The 23332-nt window shown below is 42.5% G+C and overlaps 1 protein-coding gene across 2 annotated transcripts in view; it reads left to right on the forward strand.

Annotated features, from left to right (window-relative positions):
* Positions 1–395: 395 nt before the first annotated feature.
* Positions 396–23332, forward strand: part of stk33 (serine/threonine kinase 33) — a 199868-nt gene continuing 176931 nt past the window's right edge. Inside the window, exon 1 of one of the 2 annotated variants that reach the window (XM_060838506.1) lies at positions 396–478. The gene's annotated coding sequence lies outside the window, so the exon portion shown is untranslated. Of the gene's footprint in view, positions 479–526; positions 577–23332 lie in introns of those variants that run through there. The other variant, XM_060838505.1, reaches the window with a different exon arrangement.

Raw genomic sequence — 23332 nt, forward strand, 5'->3', positions numbered from 1 at the left:
ATTCCCATTCTTTAAAACTTTATTCTAAAAAGAGGAGATCAATAAAATCGCACTGAAATTGACTGAAAAAACCCAAATAAAGATATTTTATTTGTTTCAATAATTTAGTAACGTGCCTCGTTCTTTTTGAGATCAGAGTGCATTTCACTCCTCAGTCCTTGGGGTATTGCTGGGAGTGAATAACAATGCGATGGAAGTTTTGTTCCTTTCAGTTGTGACAGGAGCTGTCCATCACAGTTGCCGCAGTGGTTTGGCAGCGCCTGGGCCACGTTACAATGACTGAGGGTTTCGAGTTGCGGACGGGGCTGCGTTCCCAGGCACGAGCTTTGCTGAACCTCGGCGCGCGCCGTCGCCTCGGCGGGATCCACGCTGAAAGTTTTCACAAAGTGTTCCGGAGGCAGCGGCGCTGGGAAGCGGCCTCCCTCCCCCCGCATCAGCGGCTCAGGCACGGCACAGCCCAACACACCCCACACACTCCGTGAGTAACCGCGACTGAGAGCCTCCTCTGCCCGATCGCCAGCCGCGTCCGGGATTGGGACCGGTGCTCTCCCACCTCCGACAAGAGCCGTTAAGATAGTGAGCATCGGTTACCATGGCAACGACACGTGGGCGGGATGGAGGGGAAGTACGGGGGATGGGGGGGGGAAAGAGTGATAGGGTAATGGGGGGGACGGTGATGGGGGTGGAAGGGGGGGGACGGTGATGGGGGTGGAAGGGGGGGACGGTGATGGGGGGAGGGGGGTGAGGGTGAATGGGGGGAGGGTGATGGGGAGGGGGGAGGGTGATGGGGGAGAGGGGGAGGGGGTGAGGGTGATGGGGGGAGGGGGGGGAGGGTGAATGGGGGGAGGGTGATGGGGAGGGGGGAGGGTGATGGGGGAGAGGGGGAGGGGGAGAGGGTGATGGGGGGAGGAGGGGATGATTGGGAGGGGGGAGAGGAGGGGATGATTGGGATGATTGGGAGGGGAGGGGGATGATTGGGAGGGGAGGGGAGGGAGATTGGGAGATGATTGGGAGGGGAGGGGAGGGAGATGATTGGGAGGGGAGGGGAGGGAGATTGGGAGATGATTGGGAGGGGAGGGGAGGGAGATGGGGGGAATGATTGGGAGGGGAGGGGAGGGAGATGGGGGGAATGATTGGGATGGGATGGGATGGGATGGGAGGGAAAACCCCTTGTAATCCTAGTAGCACACAAACCCACCATCACTCTCAAACAAAAATTAATAAACTTAAAAGACCCAGTATATCCCATGGACAAAATCAATGTAGTCTACAAAATTCCATGCAAGGACTGCCAGAAACACTATGTAGGACAAACAGAAGAAAGTTAGCCACCAGGATACATGAACACCAGCTAGCCACAAAAAGACATGACCCTCTCTCCCTTGTAGCCCTACACACGGAGGGAAAAAAAAAACACCATTTCGACTGGGACAACACATCTATCCTGGGACAAGCTAAGCAAAGCCATGCCAGAGAATTCCTAGAGGCCTGGCACTCCAACCACAACGCCATAAACAAATACATAGATCAAGATACTATCTATCAATCCCTCAGAAAACAAACAGAAAATGACATCACCTCAAACCCCTGGAACCCCATCCAGGATAAACATATAAATAGAAAGCAGGAGACAACAGCTTTGCTTCACTCGGAGGTCGCCACTGATGATGTTACCTAGCCAGGCAATGAAATGTTTGGATATCAAACCTACAGCTCAGCAAGCAAACCTACACCCGAAACCTCAACCTGAGCTACAAACCTTGCAAAAAAGTATAATTTAACCAAAGTTAATGTTCTGAGTTCTGTTTAAGTAAAAGTTAGAAAAAGTGAAATCTCATTTGTACGGTCTTTAGTTGAAGGTCTACGGATAAACGCTATTATTTTGATTTTCAGCCCCTCTCTGGGGTTTGTTTCCCTTTTATCAATTTCCAATTTCAGTTTGCATGGCTTGAAGCCACAGATTCCATCATATTCTATCTGCCTCAGTTTACCTTCTGCCAAACACCTCATCTGCACCTTTCTTTAACTTTTAGATGACTATACCAATACCCTTCTGGTTAGACTCCATGTTTTGTCATCTGTGATCCTGAGGTACTTAAGCCCTGGAGCCAGTGACCTTAATCCTAACCAAGTCCTATTCGTCTATCAGCCCCATGCATGCTGACCTATACTGGTTTCTGGTTAAGTAATACTTCAGCTTTAGAGTTCTCACCTTTGGTTTTTCATTCCCTCCATTGCCTCATTCCCTCAACATTTCTTCTATCTGTCCCAATCATAGACCCCCAAGATATCAGCGCTTATGTATTTTGATCATTTCTGACTTTAATTGCTCCCCAATTGGTGGTTGTGCTTTCAGCTGCATAATTGCTAAACTCTAGAAGTTGCTTCCTCAACCCAACCGTTTGCCAGCTTTTTTTCTTCTAAGACTATTATGACTTATTGAGGTAGTGCACTGTGAATTTGCCTTGCTGTTCCTAAAGCTGTACTAAATTTTCAAGTTATTTTTTAAAGTTTGCACAATATCCCAGTTACCTGACTTTCAGATCAAGATTGCTCGAAACCACAGACCAGGTTTCTGTACTAACTAAGGATTTGTATTTATTACAAGTAATTATACTACATTTAAAGATATAAGCCAATTGGCAAGTAATACTACTAACAAAAACACTAATCCCCTTTTACACTCACTCTCACACGCACACATGCTGGTGTTCAGTTGACATTTTCTTCCCGCTGGTTTTAAAGAGGCACGGAATAATTAACTCATTTGTAAAATATCTCTGATCAATCAATTCAATAGTAATACTCTATCCAGGAGAGATAGTTGGGTCATCTTTCAGAGTTGAACTGGGTTTTTGATTCCAGAGAACTGGCAGCTCCTGACAACTTCTCTGCCACCACACTTTCTCTCTTTGTCCCCCATCTCTGTCTTCTCTCTCTTTACCTCCTCTTCCCTCACTCTCTCTCTCATCCCCTCCTCTTCCCTCTCGCTCTCCTCCCCCTCCTGTATCCCCTCTCACTGTCCTCCCCCTCCTGTCTCCCCCTCGTTCTCCTCCTCCAACCCCCTCTCCCCCCTCCACCGCTCTGTCCCCATCTCCCCTTCCCCCTCCCCCCTTCCCCCCCTCTCAACTCCTCTCTCTCTGCCCCCCGACTGTCTCCCCTCGTCTGCCTCCCCCCAATCTGCCCCCCGTCTGTCTACCCCCCTGTCTGTCTCCCCCCGTCTGTCTCCCCCCCGTCTGTCTCCCCCCCCGTCTGTCTCCCCCCCCGTCTGTCTCCCTCCCGTCTGTCTCCCTCCCATCTGTCTCTCCCCCCGTCTGTCTCCCCCCGTCTGTCTCTCCCTCCCGTCTGTCTCTCCCTCCCGTCTGTCTCTCCCTCCCGTCTGTCTCTCCCCCCGTCTGTCTCTCCCCCCGTCTGTCTCCCCCACCGTCTGTCTCCCCCCTTGTCTGTCTCCCCCCTTGTCTGTCTCCCCCCTTGTCTGTCTCCCCCCTTGTCTGTCTCCCCCCTCGTCTGTCTCCCCCCTTGTCTGTCTCCCCCCTTGCCTGTCTTCTCCCCCCGGCTGTCTTCGCCCCCCGTCTGTCTCCCCCCCGTCTGTCCCCCCGTCTTTCTCCCCCCGTCTCTCCCCCACCATCTCTCGCCCCCCCGTCTCTCCCCCCCACGTCTCTCCCCCCCACGTCTCTCCCCCCCACGTCTCTCCCCCCCCCGTCTCTACCCCTCTATCCCCCTCCTATCTTTCTCCCCCTCCTATCTCTCTCCCCCTCCTATCTCTCTCCCCTTTTCCCCCCCCCTCCTCTGTCCTGTCCTGTCTCTACCCCTCCTCTCTCCCCTGTTCTCTCTACTCCCCACCCCCCAGTTCTCTTGTGGCTGAGTAGCTTTGAACTCAATTTGTTAGCAAGTGCAAGGTCTATCATTGGTTTTGGAGTAGTGACCGTTATCAATCAGCTTTTTGCTGTCACCAAGTGCTGCATCAGTGCACACCCTCCTATCCAGATCATCTGCAATCTGAACTTCAATTACTGCTCCTACGCCCAGTTGTTTACAATGCCTGCTATGTGCCAGGTTACTTGCTTTCAGAACTGCAGCCACCAAAAAAAGAACTGTTTGAAAACCCTGTGCTTGAAAGAGTGGTTGCAGTTCTGAAAGCAAGTAACCTGTCACCTGGTCTGAAATAAAAAAAACTTTTAAAACCATGTGCTTGAAAATTTCAGATCTCGGTTTTTAAAAACAGAAAAATAGAAAGATCCAATCCTGACCAGACACACTTTAAAATCTATCTCTTTTCGCCAAGCTCTTGACAATCTGCCATAATGTTGACATATGTGCCTTGATGTCAAATTTTGCTTCATAATACTTCTGTAGCAATTTATGGCATTAAAAACACTATATAAATACAAATTATATTGTAAGCGTAAGATCTCAGTGTGTCTCTATGGTTGAGTTTATTTTCCTGCTGTAGTGGTCAATGTCAGCTTGAAGTTAGTTCTCAAAACAACATGGAGGGTTCAGTTGTGTTCCTTTTTAGTGTAGCTGCAAAGATTAAAATAAAGAGTTTTGGTTGGTTGTGGTAAGGGATTTAATGTCTTTGAACAGAGAACTTTAGTAATCTATAAAAAACCTGTAAGGTATCATTCGGATAGGAAAAAAAGGCTTTTGATTGAAATTCTAGTATCTTATCTTGACATATAGATTCAGTTACTACCTCAACTGTTCTCAAGATTAAGCTGTCCTGAGCAGTTAATTACTTGATGATGATGGACCTTGCATTGGACAGATCACCAACCGAGATTCCTCAGTGTTGCTTGGTCTTTGTGTCACATGTTTCATCTCAATTATGAGGTTTATAAAATTATAAATGGAGCATAAATGAAAGTGTCCTCTAACTTGTTCTGCAGTTCTTGCATGTTTTTTTCACAGGTGAAAATAATTCGATTGTTTTACTGAGAAGATAGAATAACTTTTGTATTCATTCACAAGATATGGGTGTCAATGGCCACGCCAACATTTATTGCTCATCTCTAATTGTCTGTTGGGGGTTAAGAGTTTGTGAGAAGATTTGTAGCTCGGGTGCTCGTTGTTGTGGTTCTGTTCGCCAAGCTGGGAGTTTTTCTTGCAAAAGTTTTGTCCCCTTTCTAGGTGACATCTTCAGTGCTTGTGAGCCTCCTGTGAAGCGCTTCTGTGCTGATTCCTCCGGCATTTATACTGGTTTAAATCTGCCGCTTCCGGTTGTCAGTAGCTGTCCGCTGCAGTGGCCAGTATATAGGGTCTAGGTCGATGTGTCTGTTGATCAAATTCGTGGATGGGTGCCATGCTTCTAGGAATTCCCTGGCTGTTCTCTGTTTGGCCTGTCCTATAATAGTGGTGTTGTCCCAATCAAATTCATGTTGTTTGTCATCTGAGTGTATGGCTACTAGGGATAGCTGGTCGTGTCGTTTCATGGCCAGTTGGTGTTCATGGATGCGGGTTGTTAGCTGTCTTCCTGTTTGTCCTATGTAGTGTTTTGTGCAGTCCTTGCATGGGATTTTGTAAACTACGTTGGTTTTGCTCATGCTGGGGGTTAAGAGTCAACTAAATTGATGTGGGTCTAGAGTCACATATTGGCCAGATCAGCTAAGAACGTCAGTTTCCTTACCTAAGCGACATTAATGACCGGATGGATTTTACCCTGACAATTGACAATGATTTCATGGTCATCATTGGATTTTTAATTTCAGACTTTTTTAAAAATTGAATTACCTGGCACAGAATGGCTTGAACCCAGGTCTCCAGAATATATCCTCGTTTAATAGTCTTGCTGTAATACCACTAGCCATGGCGGTATGTACATTAGGATACAATGGCAACAGTCTTTGCTTTACCACGAGTAGACTTTGAGTTTCCTGAGATCACAACAAAGTTTTGTCGGATTGTAAGCAGTTCTGTAAATAGTTAGTTTACATGCAAGATGAAAGGCAGTTAGGATCAAAGATAGTTAATTAGCATTTTTACATGAACACAGGGCTAATATTTCAAGTTGCCATAGGGAAAAAGGTAAAGGCAGAAAACAGAGATTCTGTGTGTAGAACATGAGGAGGCACGGGAGGGGATGGTGAGTAGAGAGAGGTTTGAAGAATTCCTTCTTTACCTTGCAAGCTACCATAACCCACTGCAGGACATAAGGTGCTCTGACGTTCACTTTGGATATTTGGCTGGAAGACACAATCTTCAGAACAAGCTTTAATGCTGGTGGTGAATTTAAGAAACTCTAGAAACTGAGGAAAATGAATGGAGATATGGTGACTCAAAGTGTTTGTTGAAAGAAAAGTGTGTCTGGAAAATTATTGGAAACTGGGGGCAACTGTAATCTGCTTGCTAAATGGACCATAATTCTGTGGAGAGTAAAATGAGTTATAAGTATACATGTAGAATTTCATTTTCTACAGCTAAAAGTATAAGTTGCTGACACAAAAAAGTCTTTTTTTTAGTAGATTGTCACAGTGAAGGTTTTAAAATATGAAATCTTGTTGAAGCATTCTTCAGCTAATGATTATGTGTTTGAACTTTATGATTGGCCTCTAGAGGATTGTAACAAAATATATTATAGATGTCATGTTGCCTTTTATTGGTCAAGTTTAGCACATCAATCATGACGGTGATGGAGTTGTTCATTTTAATTAACTCAACTAAGAAATGATTTTGCCCAGATATGGTGGCTAGGATAGTGTACGTATCGTCAGCTTAGGAGAAGATTGTGTTGTAGTGGCAGTGTTACTGGACTAATAATTCAGAGGCCCAGGCTCACGTTCTGGGAACATGATTTCAAAGATAAAATTGAATTCAGTCAAAAGTTCTTTAATTAAAAGCACGTCTAATGGCAACTATGTAACCAGTGTGAATTGATGTAAATATCCATCTGGTTCACTAATGTTCTTGAGGAAAGGAAATCTGTTATCCTTCCGTGGCCTACCTGTGACTGCAGAGTCATAGCGCGGTGGATGACTGTTAACTGTCCCCTCTGAAATGGTCCTAGCAAGCCACTCTTTGGCAATTAGTGATAGGCAATTAGTGATAGGCAGTTGGCCCAGCCAGTGATGTATATATCTTATGAGTGAATATAAAATCCTCCTCAGGTCTTAGAGCTACTGACCTCTTCAAACATTTTGGATCAAAGCCATTGAAATCTAAAATGAACAATACTGATAGTAAAGTTATAACCCACTGTGCAATGAAAGATAACTGTTGCAGCTGTATTTTTATTATTGCTCTATTATGTCCATCACATTAAACAGTGTCGATTAAATCCCTCCAAGATTTCCCCAATTATGTTCCAATCTCTGTCTTTCCTGTATAGCATCAGATAAAACCTAATTACATATATGCACATTTTCATATTTGGAGACTTGATACTGGTCTCCATTAATATTAAGGCAGCCAGGAACAAAGTGTGTTGGTAGCAGGGATAACGTTTTCACCATTTTAACATTTTGCCTAATTCAGGATTGAACTGCAAAGTATGTTTATTGTGGTTGCAGCTTAGAGCTGTGAGTCATTTAATAATTAAAATTGACACCTGAACGATCCATTCCAAAAATCCAAAGTAAAATCAATGTGAGTACCATATCTTCAACCATAGCTCAATGTAGGAATTCTGAAGTGAATTTTTCAGCTTTTCTTTGCTTCACATGTTCTAGTATTTAAGATTGTATCACACGACTTAGCATCATTCCTGTTTAATTTGTTAATCAGCCTGGCAGACCAGACTTGAAGGGCTGAATGGAATACTCCTGTTCTTGTGTTTCTATGTTTTACTCCATATTTGCAGAAGTAAGCAGGAAAAAGTTTGACTTAATTGTAAAACTGTGTTGAGGTAACAGGTTGTCTTTTTGTGCAGGTTTGTGTACTTAGTTACTTTGTATACTTTTGTTAAACTTCATTATTGCGATTAAATTACTTTTCCTTAAAGCTGTGGTATGTTTTATACTATTATCATCTCTTCAAAATCCAGGTAATGTGTGAATAAAGCAAATTATCTAACTGAAGGAGAAGCTTGTTTACTATACCATTTATCATGTTACAGCATCCGAATATGATTTATGGTTAATTTATTTCAGTTTTTATTAGTAGAGATAATAATATAGACATTTGAAGGCATAGTTGCAGTTAATTAAACATTATGGTCAAAGCTACAGGAGAGTAATACTACCTGGAATAGGTGACTAGAAGTGAATTACTAAGCTGTAACTTAATCAAGCAATTCAATGACGTCCTTGAATAGTTAATAATTTGTTGCCCCCACGATGATAAAATTACTATCCTGAACAAGCAAGTAGATTATGCTCGTTTATGTACAAATGAATTCTGTTCCACTGTGATCCATATGCTTTAGAGAGTTGGGTTAAAAAAATAGGAGTAATTGATATGTGCTCAAATTACAAAATTCCACTTAGAAGTGCCTCTCAGGGATCTCTACTGGGACTAAAACTGAAGTGGCAAAACTATGGCAAATGACATTTGATATACAGGAATATGAGGTCATCCATTTGGGCTCAAGGTAGACCAGTGTATTTTCTTATGGGGAATCTGAAACTTGTGAAGAACAGGAATTTAGAGGCTATAGAACAGAAATTATCCAGAAGCCGCTGGATACAAAAATTAATTCTTCCTTCTGAGGTGGTTCCTTGGCATTAATAATAACTTGCTTGCATTCAACCTTGATGGATTCTGAAATGGTGAAGATGTGAATGTGCATTCTCCTTATTCGCATGATGGTAGGTGGTGTGTGGAAGGTTGGGTAAATGGTGTTTTTTTTCTGGAGGTTTTGTGCATTCTTAGAAGTTTCTCAATGTATTCAATTCCTTCCCAATGAATCTTCTCCATTTTGGTCAGGTCACAGACCAGGATTTCCCATTATATGTCAGTGGGGATATTTTATCCATGAGGGATTTTTTGAGGACATTTCTAAAGCATTTATGCTGTCATCTTGGGAGTGTCCTCCTGTGACCATTTTGAGCAAAGCAGTTGTTTGGGATTTCAGTGTCAGGCATTCGAACATATGTCGCAGCAGACCTGATTTTGAGTGATGAGTCCCTTGATGATGGGCAGTTTGGCTTGGGAGAGGGCAATGCTGTTGGGCTGCCTTCCTTGCCATTGGTTTTGGAAGATTTTGTGGAAAAACTACTTATGCTTCTTCCCTAGTAATTTGTAGAAATTACTGTAGGGCCATCCAAATTTCCAAAACATTTGAGTGCATGAGATTCATGGTAAAACATGATTTTAGTCTCTGCTCAGACCTTTATCCTCAAGTACTCATTCTCTTTGTCAGTCAGCTGAATGTTGAATTGGCACATTGGAAATGACGATCAATTTTGGTGTCTGTCTGCCTTCATGGAGAGGAGGCTTCTAAGATACGGTGTATGGTCCATATTTTAATCTCACTGTTAATCTTAATTGACAGGGATCAGTTGTTTTGCTGAAGAAGCTGGTTTGAAGAGAACCTTCGTTTTCTAGCAGGTTCATGAAAGGCACACTTTCTCATATACTTCAATAAAAATGTCAACAATGGCTTGGAGTTACATTTCTGAGGGAATGTGCACAATAATATTGTGCTCTGTCCTCTGTGGACTGGAGTGAAAAATGGCTCTGCTGCAACTCTGTTTAGAGCATTGTGTTCAGTTGTGGGCAGTGAATGTCAGGAAGATATGAGAGGAAGGCCATGGAAAGCTGATAGCATAAATTCCTTCCGAATGATATGATGATTTAAAGAGTTTAGTTGTGAGGACAGATTGGAAATATTAGACAGGTGTTCTCTTTCATTATAAAATACTAGGAGGGAGAGGTAGTACGGTTGTGTTAATGTTACTAGATCAGTAATCCAGAACCCTGTGTTTATGTTTAAAGGGGTTTGAGAACAGACAGATAGCAAAAGTTTCCATAAATACATAAGATGAAAAAGAGTGGGGAAAGTAAATGTTGGTCCTTTAGAGAATGAGAGGGGGCATTTAGTCATGGGATATGATGAAATGGTCGAGACATTGAACAGATATTTTGTGTCAGTCTTCACAGTGGAGGACACAAATAATATGCCAGTAGTTGACAGAGATGAAGGTAGGTGAGGACCTGCATAGTGGACTTGGTGGGCTGAATGGTCTTATTTCCACTTCTATGTCTTATGGTCTTATTGACCTGGAAACAATGAATATAATGGAAGAGGCTGTGTTGGGCAAGCTAATGGAGCTAAGGATAGACAAGACACCTGGCCCTGATGGAATGCATACCAGGGTACTAAAAGAGATGTCAGGAGAAATAGCACTTTAGATTAGATTAGATTAGTTACAGTGTGGAAACAGGCCCTTCGGCCCAACAAATCTACACCGACCTGCCAAAGCGCAACCCACCCAGACCTACGGGCAATTTAGCATGGCCAATTCACCTAACCTGCACATTTTTGGACTGTGGGAGGAAAGCAGAGCACCCAGAGGAAACTCACGCAGACACGGGGAGAATGTGCAAACTCCACACTCACAGTCACCTGAGGCAGGAATTGAACCTGAGTCTCTGGCACTGTGAGGCAGCAAGGCGAACCACCATGCCGCCCATAATTTTCCAATTGTGGTAATTCTCCAAAATTTGCTGAATTCTGGGGCTGTTCCAGCACATTGGAAAACTGCAAATGTGACTCTACTTTTAAAAAGGGCGGTAGACAAAGGTGGGGAATTATAGACTGGTTGGCTTAACTTCTGTAGTTGGGAAGATGCTTGGGTCATATTATCAAGGAAGTAAGGCATTTAGATAAAAATTGTCCCATTGAGCAAACACAGCATGGGTTCATGAAGGCTTAATTAATCTTTTGGAATTCTATGAAGATATTACGAGCACTGTGGACAACTGGTACCCAGTAGTTGTGGTGTATCTAGATTTCCAAAAGGCCTTCGACAAGGTGCCGCACGAGAGGCTGCTGCATAAGATAAAGATGCTTGGCGTTATGGGTAAAGTATTAGCATTGATAGATGGTTGCGTTTACTAACAGACAGCGTAAAGAGTGGGGATAAATTCTGGTTGGCAATCAGTGTGTAACTAGTGGTGTACCTTAGGGATCAGTGTTGGGACCACAATTATTCACAATTTACATAGATGATTTGGAGTTGGTGATCAGGTGTGTTGTGTCAAAATTTGCAGATGACACTAAGATAAGTGGCAGAACAAAGTGTGCAGAGGATCATAGATATTTTAAGTGAGTGGGCAAAGGTCTGGCAGACGGAATGCAATGTTAATAAATGTGAAATCATTCATTTTGGTAAGAGAAACAGTAAAAAGAACTATAACTTGAATGGTAAAAAATTGCAGCATGCTACTGTGCAGAGGGACCTGGGTGTCCTTGTGCATGAATCACAGAGTGTTGGTCGACAGGTACAACAGGTAATTAGGAAGGCAAATGGAACTTTGTCCTTCATTGCTAAAGGGATTGAGTTGAAAAGCAGGGAGGTTATGTTGCAGCTGTATATGGTGGTGGTAAGGCCACATCTGGAGTACTGTGTGCAGTTTTGGTCTCCTTACTTGAAAAAGGATGTATTGGCACTGGAGGGGGTGCAGAGGAGGTTCATTAGGTTGATTCTGAAGTTGAGGTGTTGGCTTATGAGGAGAGGCTGAGTAGACTGGGATTACATTCAGAAGAATGAGGGAGGCTCTCGTAGAAACATATAATTATGAAGGGAATAGATACGATAGACATAGAGAAGATGTTTCCATTGGTAGGTGAAACTAGGACGTAGCCTCAAAATTAGGGGGAGCAGACATATGACTGAACTGAGAAGGAGCTTCTTCACCCAGAGGGTTGAGAGTCTATGGAATTCCCTGCCCAGTGAAGTAGTTGACGTTACTTCAGTAAATGTTTTTAATGCTAAGATAGACTTTTTTTGAACACTGGAGGAATTAAGCGACATGGTGAGAAGGCGGGTAGGTGGAGCTGAGGCCATGAGAAGCTCTGCCATTCAGTAAGATCATGGCCTAAGAGGCTCGAAGGGCCAGTTTGCCTGCTCCTGCTCCTAGTTCTCATGTGTACTCTTATGTTCTTTTACTGCAGTGGTAGTGTCTCCAGTTTTGAGCTGGGAGCTGGGACGTATGCATTCAAGTCCCTCTTGCTCCAGAGATGTATGGTCACATCTCAACAGGGTGGTTAGAAAATATCCAGAAGATTACTGGCTGAAATAAATGAGGTGTTTAAGGCCATCAAAGATATTCACGGCAACAGATGTACCCTTTTCGTAGATAGTACCGAACAAGGAGCCGACCTGAAAAATTATAGTTAGGTTATTCAGGGGTGAATTTGGGAAGCATTTTTTTTCACAAGAGGAAGGAGAAATCTGGAACTCTACCAAAACAAATGAGGATTAACTAGTTTAAAAGAGAGGATTTCATTGAGAGATTTTAAAGGAGTATTTTACATTAGTGTTATTACTACAGGTGCAGTTTTAAATTTTCTTCTATTAGCTGATAAACTGCAGAGATATGCTATATAGGATCTAATTTCAAAATTTATATATTATTATTCACAATAAAGAACAAGCATTCTTGTTTTGCCTGTAAATATTCATTATGGTTTGTTCAAATAATTTGTCTTAACAGCCTCAGAATATGTTCCATCTCATTGCGGTCAGTGCAATATTTCCACACAAGGAATCCTTGCGACCTTTCTCAGCTGCATTTCATCTGCTTGGCCAAAAATCATTGACCTGAAACGTTAACTTGATTTCTCTCTGCACAGATACTGCCTGACCTGCAGAATGCATGCTGCACTTTGTTTTTATTTTGGTTTTCAGCATCAATAGTCTTTCGCTTTGCTATTAGTGCTTAGTTTTGTGCTGTTTACCTACTGCTTAATTTATTTCTGATGGAAATCTTTTCAGACTACATTGATGAATTTAATTCCACAACATGCCCACAAGTGATTCATTATGGATTGATTTTGATGTACTAGCTTTTTTATACTACAGCCTTTATCTGACTTTACCATTCTAAATTACTGTAGAAATAATAGGTTAGAGTTGTCTGAAATAAATCAAGGAAAAGCGATTAAGTAATGAATCCTACTTAATTTAACCATATGAGATGATTCAAAGCCATTTAGATTGTGCAACTTTCAAGCTTTTCATTTTATCCCACTTTCCATTTGTTTGAAAAAATGTGCATTGTCATTACATCATATGGGATACCCTATAGGAGCAGAATAGGAGAGATAGGCATGAAAGAACAACCGATTTAACAAGAAACATCACGTCAGAAGTATTTTGTGAGTTGGCTTGAGTTAACTTGAGCTTCATATCACTGTTTTAACCTTTTTTGGAATTAAAATTATGTGGAAGAAACATTGTCATAGTTATGATTTGAATTCACAAATTGTATAGACAACTATTGATTAAATGACTAATAAAATATTTTAAACACTTCAAAGTGTTGTAACATAGTAAAACTTGTTAAAGCTACAGTTCATTGTTTTGCTTTTCTGCTAATTAGTTATTGTCATTGAACTATAGAAATTTATATTTGAAGTGATAAGTAGAGTACAGTAATAGTACATTTTGTTTGAGAGTTCTGAACTGTCATTGAATTGACATATAGTTTTCTCTGAGACAGATAAAATGGGCAAAATGAGTATATTGTAAGTATATTAGAATAGTGCTCAGTATCTGTGGAAACTGAAGGGAAGAGAGCAGGTATATATAAATGAATATATAAATTAGACGCCATCTTAAGGAATCAGCTCCTTAAGTTTACCCCATCACTCAGCAGGTCATGGTTAATCTGGTTATTTCACATTCCGCAATAACTTCCATCACCCTCCTTATTAAAAATTTATACCTGTGCTTTAAAAAGGTCCATTGACTCTGCTTCCCTGCCTTTTGAGGAAGAACATGACCAAAGATTCATGACCTGTCTCACGTTTCTCAATTTCTTCTCATCACTACTCTGTCAGTTTGTAGGCTAACTTAGTGACACCTTCAGCAGTGGTTGAGATGAACCACCAAGACTCGCAGTTACTTTACAAATGAAAACCTTTTATTAAACCCACTTGCTGTATGTATTGTGCTAGTGATGGTGACCTCACATGACTAGAATGACAAAAACAGTCTTTATGATGCAAGCACTCACAGTGAGACTCCATCATTTGACAGGAAGAGAGGTGAGGCAAATGTTGTTTCTGTTTACAAAATAAAGAGGCAATCTGTTCAAATTCTGAATTGTGTGATTGAAGCTTTAGCACTGCATTTCTGCATTTGTTTTTATTTGAAGTGCACTTTTAAGCTCATGAGTGTTTTTTGTTTTTACTTCTATCTTCCTGTATTATTTATTATATTTTAAAAAATCAGACAGCTAGATGAACAATATTTGAACTATTGTGCCTCTGCAGGTGTTAGCTCTTCAAAAGGGCTAACCAAATAATGTCATTCCCCTGCACTTTCTGCATAGACCTGAATATAATTTTTCCTCATCCATAACCCATTCCTTTTGGAAAAAAATACATTTAAATCTACTTCTAAGACTCTTTCAGACAGTAAGTTTCAGGTCATAACAATAAAGTATTTTGGAAGTTTTAAAACATCTCCTAATCTCTATTGTTTTTTTTCTCAGTTATCTTAACTATGTCATCATTCTGGCAATGGAAAAATTTCTTGTCGTTTTCTTCGGCAAAACTCTTTTAAATGATCTTAAAAGTCTTCCCTTAACCTTCTGTGATCACGGGAGAGCTATCCCAGCTACTCTGCTCTCAACCTAACTGAAATTCTACATCTTTTGTAAATTTCAGTAATTCTACTCCGCTTCCTCTTCATGTCCTTGACATCTTCCTAAAGTTTGATCTTTAGATTTGGCCTTGATATTCCAGCTGAAATCTTTATAATGTATAACGTTTTCATCTTCATACACCATTTAGAAATCCCATTACTTTACATGCTTTTTACTCGCCTTATCAACTTATGCAGGATTTATTAATATTCAAAAGATTTGTACGTGTAAATTCTGAGTTTTCTCTGACCCTGTATGTTGTTTAAAATTGTGCCATTTGTTTTATACTGCACCTCTGCATCCTTGTCATTGCTAAATGGTTATCACTGGGAAGAAGTTGAGTGATGTAAACCATATATATTTTGTTATGCTAGATAACCTTAATCATGTAAAATGAAAGTTATGGTATTTTGCAAGCTTTGTCTCATTGTCTTATGTGTGATTGACTTCAGTCCATCTTTTAGAATTTACTGATTTAAAAATCAAATTTAAATAAAGTACGTATTTCCCATATCTTTTGAACCCAATATTTAGATATTGTTATCAAGATTATTCATTCTGTCCACTGTTGCATCACCAATTAGTCTTGTCATGCATTCTGTGAAGAACGTGTAGTTATGAAGAGGTTCCCAGACCCAATGCAATGTAACTAAACTTTTTATTTTCTTCTTAAAAAAAGAAGTCCTGGCAGGTATCTCATGTCAGCCAACATCTTCTAAATTGTCCCAGATGAGGTGCTGAACCACCTGAAAAACACACTTGCCTTAGTGGCAACTCTTTAATCTAAGGCACAGTCTTCATTGTCGGATTTGACACGCAGCCTAGACTGATAGTTCTGTTTACTACGAAGGACCTACTTCATTGTAAAAGGTACGGTCTTATTGATGAGATGTTAAACTGATGTTCTTTCAGCTTGTTCAGTTACATGTCAAAATCCTCCTCTACTACTTAAAAAAAGTTAAGCAACATTTATCATTTAACTACCACCATGGAAAATTAGACTTTCAGATTGTTGTTTCTTTCAAATCGAGCTCTTCAATGACTGCATAATGCATCAATTTGCTAACATTTATGCCATCTTGAGCATTGATTAAAGATGTGTACTTGATGTTCTCTACCTATTTGATGTAAATACATTGAATGAATTACTCTGTACTTTAACTGAATGTTTAATCAGATTTTCATCAAATAGATTTGAATAGCTTCTTAATTGTTATTGAGAATAAGCATGTATGTCAGTCCTACCACTAAATAGTTTTCTTGATTAGAGTATTGTGGACTCCATGGAATGTTGACATCACAGAATGCTTACTATGTTGAAGGAGGCCATTTGGCCCATCATACCTACACTGGTTCTATTATCAAGCACCAATCTGCTGTCTTTTCTGCATATCGTTTCTATCTGAGTAATCATCCAATGTCCTGTTGAAAGCCTCAGTTGAACTTGTCTCCATGACATTTCCAAGCAGTGCATTCCATTATCCTAACTACTTGCTGTGTGTAAAGGTTTTATTTCCCATCACCCTTGCTTTGTTTGCACATCATTTTAAATCTATGCCCTCCTATTCTTGTACCTTTTTTATTATCAGGAACACCATCTTCCTATCTACTCTGTTCATCCACACATGGTTTTGAAAACCTTTATCAAATCTCATGTCAGCCTTCTTTCCAAGATGAATATTCTCAACTTCATTAATCTGTCCTTGTAACTGAATATTCTCATCTCTTGAACCATTCTTGTAAGTCACACCTGGGCTTTCTCCAATGCTTTCTCATCTTTCCTGCAATCTTTCCACTATAGTACACAGTACTCTAGCTAGGGTCTAACAAGTGCCTTGTATCAGTTCAAGATTAACTCCTTGCTCTTGTATTCTGTATGCTTAATAGTAAAGCTGAGAATACTGCTTGTTTTATTAATTGCACTCTCCACCTGTCCTGCCACTTGCAATGATATGTGCACACATGTATCCATGTCTCTCTGCCCCTTCACACCTTTGAGTACCCCCTATTTTATATTGTCTTTCAATGTTCTTCTGACCAAAGCACATCACCTTACACTTCTTTACATTGAACCTCATCTGCCACCTATCCATCTACTCCAATTTGTCAAAGTCCTTTTGGAGTTCCACACAGCTCTCTTAACAGTTAGAATTCTTCCAAGTTTAGAGTCTTCTGCAGACTTTGAAATTATCTTCTGTAGGCTATTAATATATATTAGGAAAGCAAGGGTCCCAATATACCCTGGGTACTCCACTACAGATCTTCCCTCAGCCCGAAAAATATCCACTAATTATTATTCTTTGTTTCCTATTACTAAGGCAATTTTTTATTCACGTTGTTATTAAAAAGGAGTAATTATAACTTAAGGCATTTGGCTTCCTAATTGGTTTAGATTGTAGACTTGCCTGATGTATGAGTGCTAGAGTTTCCAGTATCGATGTGAATACAGTTGTAGATTAACTTGTAAATTCTTTTCCTTTTTTCATTTATGGAATGTTGGCAATGTTGTCAAGGGTAATGTTTGTTGCCCATTGTAAGGTGGTAGTCTGACACCTGGGCCTGTCTCAGTCTATCAGATAAGGAGTTGTAGAGGTGTGACTGACTGATGATGCAGGGATGGCAACATAGATCAAGTGAGGATGTTGTATGACTCAGAGAGTAAGTTGTAGATGATCGTGTTCCTATCTACCCAATGCCCTTGTCTTTCTATGTGGGCTTTGAATTTGCTTTTGAAGAAGTTTTGGTGAGTTAATTGATCATCATGCAGATGATATATGCTATAATCATGGTGCCTCGGTGGTAGAGAAAGTAAATGTTTAAGGTGGTAGATGGCTTGCTAATAAGTGAGATGAATTTTCTTCGGGTTAGACATGATTGAATGTTTTTAAAGCCGCACCTGTCCATGCTTTGAGCTTATGCTTTGTGAATAGTGTGTAGGCTTTGTGAGTGAGTTTCTTGCCCCAGGATTCCCAGCTCATGAATTGCTCTTGGAGTTGCAGTATTTTTGTAACTTGGTTAATTTTCTGTTAATGGGATTTATATTGACTCCCGAGGTATTGCTGATTGGAGATTCTGTGATGGTTATCCATTTGTATCAACAGAAGATGGTTAGTTTTGCTCTTGTTAGAGATGGTCATTATCTGACACTAGTGTAACCTGAATATTACTTGTAATTTATAAGCTTGTCACATAAATGAAAATAAACTTGAGTCTGGGTGGATTGATAAGGGATGGATCACTATATTGGTGAGAGAGGAGCTTAGATCAGAAAAAAAGTGTGGCATCTGTTTGAGTGGAAATAAAAAAACAGCAAGGGGTAGCAGACATTGGCTGGACTTATTTATAGGATATGAAATAATGGGAGAGCAGTGAGAAGGTATTAATCAAAAAGTGAGAGAAGCATAAAAACTGAAAGAACTGCGGAAGCTGTAAATCGTAAACAAAAACAGAAATTGCTGGAAAAGTTCAGGTCTGACAGCTTCTGTGAAGAGAAATCAGAATTAACATTTAGGGTCCACTGACCCTCAGAATTTGAGAGAAGCATGTTGTATGAATCACACGGTTATCAGAGGTGACTTCAATCTACATATTAACTGAATAAACCAATTCAGCACTAAATGGGCCGCAGGGTGGGTCATTGGTTAGCACTGCTGCCTCACAGCACCAATGACTTGGGTTCGATTCCCACCTTGGGTGACTGTCTGTGTGGAGTTTGCACGTTCTTCCCGTGTCTGTGTGGATTTTCTCCCACAATCTAAAGATGTGCAGGTCAGATGAATTGGCCATTCTAAATTGCCCATCGTGTTAGGTGCATTAGTCAGGGGTAAATATAGGGTATGGGGTTGGGTCTCGGCTACTGTTCAGAGGGTCATTGTGGACTTGTTGGGCCGAATGGGCCTGTTTTCACACCGTAGGGAATCTAATCTATCTAATCTAATCTAAATCTGTAGAGAATGAGTTTCTGAGTTGTGTAAGGGCTAGTTTTCTAGAGCATATGTTAAGAAATTATTGATCTTATAACAGAAATTTTAGGAATGAATGACCAAATATCATAGAATTTTATATTATGTTTGAAAGTGAAGTAGTTCTTTCTGAAGTAATACTTATAAAATGGATGGGAAAATATGAAGGCATGAGGCACAAATTGGTTGAGGTGAATTTGAAAAGTACATTAAAAGGGATATTGCACACAATCAGTTGATAGTTGTTACTACTGCAAATGTGTTGCTGGTCAAAGCACAGCAGGCCAGGCAGCATCTCAGGAATAGAGAATTCGACGTTTTGAGCATAAGCCCTTCATCAGGAATAAGAGAGAGAGCCAAGCAGGCTATGATAAAAGGTAGGGAGGAGGGACTAGGGGGAGGGGCGATGGAGGTGGGATAGGTGGAAGGAGGTCAAGGTGAGGGTGATAGGCCGGAGTGGGGTGGGGGCGGAGAGGTCAGGAAGAGGATTGCAGGTTAGGAGGGCGGTGCTGAGTTGAGGGAACCGACTGAGACAAGGTGGGGGGAGGGGAAATGAGGAAACTGGAGAAGTCTGAATTCATACCTTGTGGTTGGAGGGTTCCCAGGCGGAAGATGAGGCGCTCCTCCTCCAGCCGTCGTGTTGTTGTGTTCTGCCGGTGGAGGAGTCCAAGGACCTGCATGTCTTCGGTGGAGTGGGAGGGAGAGTTAAAGTGTTGAGCCATGGGGTGATTGGGTTGGTTGGTTCGGGCGGCCCGGAGGTGTTCTCTGAAGCGTTCCGCAAGTAAGCGGCCTGTCTCACCAATATAGAGGAGGCCACATCGGGTGCAGCGGATGCAATAGATGATGTGTGTGGAGGTACAGGTGAACTTGTGGCGGATATGGAAGGATCCCTTGGGGCCTTGGAGGGAAGTGAGTGTGGAGGTGTGGGCGCAAGTTTTACATTTCCTGCGGTTGCAGGGGAAGGTGCCGGGGGTGGAGGTTGGGTTGGTGGGGGGTGTGGATCTGACGAGGGAGTCACGAAGGGAGTGGTCCTTGCGGAACGCTGATAGGGGAGGGGAGGGAAATATATCCTTGGTGGTGGGGTCCGTTTGGAGGTGGCGGAAATGGCGGCGGATGATACGTTGTATGCGGAGGTTGGTGGGGTGGTAGGTGAGAACCAGTGGGGTTCTGTCTTGGTGGCGGTTGGAGGAGCGGGGCTCAAGGGCGGAGGAGCGGGAAGTGAAGGAGATGCGGTGGAGGGCATCGTCGATCACGTCTGGGGGGAATCTGCGGTCCTTGAAGAAGGAGGCCATCTGGGCTGTGCGGTGTTGGAATTGGTCCTCCTGGGAGCAGATGCGGCGGAGACGAAGGAATTGGGAATATGGGATGGCGTTTTTACAGGGGGCAGGGTGGGAGGAGGTGTAGTCCAGGTAGCTGTGGGAGTCAGTCAGTTTATAATAGATGTCTGTGTTGAGTCGGTCGCCCGAGATAGAAATGGAAAGGTCTAGGAAGGGGAGGGAGGAGTCTGAGACAGTCCAGGTGAATTTCAGGTCGGGATGGAAGGTGTTAGTAAAGTTGATGAACTGTTCAACCTCCTCGTGGGAGCACGAGGCAGCGCCGATACAGTCATCGATGTAGCGGAGGAAAAGGTGGGGGGTGGTGCCAGTGTAGTTGCGGAAGATAGACTGTTCCACATATCCTACGAAGAGGCAGGCATAGCTGGGGCCCATGCGGGTGCCCATGGCAACTCCTTTAGTTTGGAGGAAGTGGGAGGATTGAAAAGAGAAGTTATTCAGGGTGAGGACCAGTTCAGTCAGTCGAAGGAGGGTGTCAGTGGAAGGGTACTGGTTGGTGCGGCGGGAAAGGAAGAAGCGGAGGGCTTTGAGTCCTTCGTGATGGGGGATGGAGGTGTACAGGGACTGGATGTCCATAGTGAAAATAAGGCGTTGGGGACCGGGGAAGCGAAAATCCTGGAGGAGGTGGAGGGCGTGGGTGGTGTCCCGAACGTAGGTGGGGAGTTCTTGGACTAAAGGGGACAGGACCGTGTCGAGGTATTGGGAGATGAGTTCGGTGGGGCAGGAGCAGGCTGAGACAATGGCTGCAAATGTGTTGCTGGTCAAAGCACAGCAGGCCAGGCAGCATCTCAGGAATAGAGAATTCGACGTTTCGAGCATAAGCCCTTCATCAGGAATAAGAGAGAGAGCCAAGCAGGCTAAGATAAAAGGTAGGGAGGAGGGACTAGGGGGAGGGGCGATGGAGGTGGGATAGGTGGAAGGAGGTCAAGGTGAGGGTGATAGGCCGGAGTGGGGTGGGGGCGGAGAGGTCAGGAAGAGGATTGCAGGTTAGGAGGGCGGTGCTGAGTTGAGGGAACCGACTGAGACAAGGTGGGGGGAGGGGAAATGAGGAAACTGGAGAAATCTGAATTACTCCGGCCTATCACCCTCACCTTGACCTCCTTCCACCTATCCCACCTCCATCGCCCCTCCCCCTAGTCCCTCCTCCCTACCTTTTATCTTAGCCTGCTTGGCTCTCTCTCTTATTCCTGATGAAGGGCTTATGCTCGAAACGTTGAATTCTCTATTCCTGAGATGCTGCCTGGCCTGCTGTGCTTTGACCAGCAACACATTTGCAGCACTTGCGGAACGCTTCAGAGAACACCTCCGGGCCGCCCGAACCAACCAACCCAATCACCCCGTAGCTCAACACTTTAACTCTCCCTCCCACTCCACCGAGGACATGCAGGTCCTTGGACTCCTCCACCGGCAGAACACAACAACACGATGGCTGGAGGAGGAGCGCCTCATCTTCCGCCTGGGAACCCTCCAACCACAAGGTATGAATTCAGATTTCTCCAGTTTCCTCATTTCCCCTCCCCCCACCTTGTCTCAGTCGGTTCCCTCAACTCAGCACCGCCCTCCTAACCTGCAATCCTCTTCCTGACCTCTCCGCCCCCACCCCACTCCGGCCTATCACCCTCACCTTGACCTCCTTCCACCTATCCCACCTCCATCGCCCCTCACCCTAGTCCCTCCTCCCTACCTTTTATCTTAGCCTGCTTGGCTCTCTCTCTTATTCCTGATGAAGGGCTTATGCTCGAAACGTCGAATTCTCTATTCCTGAGATGCTGCCTGGCCTGCTGTACTTTGACCAGCAACACATTTGCAGCTGTGATCTCCAGCATCTGCAGACCTCATTTTTTACTTACTGATAGTTATTACTAGGCTATTACATAACTTACAGCACCCGTGCATTCCTCGTAAGGTGTAAGAATTTGAAAAGGGTCAGCCAAAGAAGGTTAACAAAGGAAGTTCAGTCTGTTAAGATAAAGGGTAAAGGTCCCAAGAGTTGCCAGAAATTGCAACAAATCTGAGGTTTGGGAGTATTTTAAAATGCAGCAAAGGAGGACCAAGCAACTGATGAGGAAAGGAAAAATAGAATATGAATGCAATCTAACAAAAAAACCTAAAAATGGCCTGTAAAAGCTTCAGTAGGTATCTAAGAAGGAAATGTTTGGCTAAAACAAATGTGGGTCCATTTCTAGCAGCGTCAGGAGAATTTATATTTGAGAGAAATGACATAGAACATAAATGATTAATTACTCTATCTGTTTTCACTGGGAAAAGTACAAGACATCTCACAGAACCATATAACTAAAGAGCATGAGGATTTGAAGAAATTTTAATATTAGCAAGAAGATTATACTGTAGAGATTACTGGGGGTGAAAGTAGATAAATCTCCAGAACCACTATTCCACAGCCTAGAGTGTTTAAGGACGGGACCAGAAATAATCAGTGCATTAGTGTTATTTTGTGGCAGGAATTAATTTATTGGCAAGGATTAATGATTGGCTAATAGATAAAAAGCAGAGAGTGGGAGTAAATGAAGTTACTTAAGCCTTGGCAGCCTGTGACTTATACAGCAAGCATCAGAGCTTGGGGCGCAAGTGTTCACAATATATATCAATGATTTGAATGTGGCAACTAAATGTAATATTTCCAACTTTGTGAATGATATAATCCAAGTAGGAATGTGTGTTGTGAGGAAACAGGAAGATTTAGACAGGCTTAACAAATGTGCAAGAACATGGCAGATGAAGTATAGTGTGGAACAATGAGAATTAATTCACTTTTTGGCAGGAGAAACAGTGTATTTAGAGTCTTAGATACATACAGCATGGAAGTATATTCTTTCGTTCAACTCATTGTTGCCGACTAGATATCCTAAATTAATCCAGTCCCATTTGCCAGTATTTTGCCCAGATCACTCTAAACCTGCCCTATTTGTATACTCATCCAGATGCCTTTTTAAATGTTGTATTTGTATCAGCCTCCACTACCATCTCTGGCAACACATTTCATACACACACCACCGTCTGTGTGAAAAGTTGCCTCTTGGAACCCTTTTACATTGTTCCCCTCTCACATTAAACCTATGCCGTCTAGTTTTGGACTCCTCCAAGCCAGTGAAAAGACTTTGACCCTATCCATGCCCCTCATGCCCTTATTAACTTCTAGAAGGTCATCCCTCATCCTTCAATGCTCCAGGGAAAACAGCCCCAGCCAATTCATCCTCTCCCTATAGCTCTAACCCTTTCACCCTGGCACCATCCTTGTAAATCTTTTCTGAACCTTTTTAAAGC

The sequence above is a fragment of the Hemiscyllium ocellatum genome, chromosome 18, assembly GCF_020745735.1.
Source record: "Hemiscyllium ocellatum isolate sHemOce1 chromosome 18, sHemOce1.pat.X.cur, whole genome shotgun sequence".
In the NCBI taxonomy this organism is placed as follows: Eukaryota; Metazoa; Chordata; class Chondrichthyes; order Orectolobiformes; family Hemiscylliidae; genus Hemiscyllium; species Hemiscyllium ocellatum.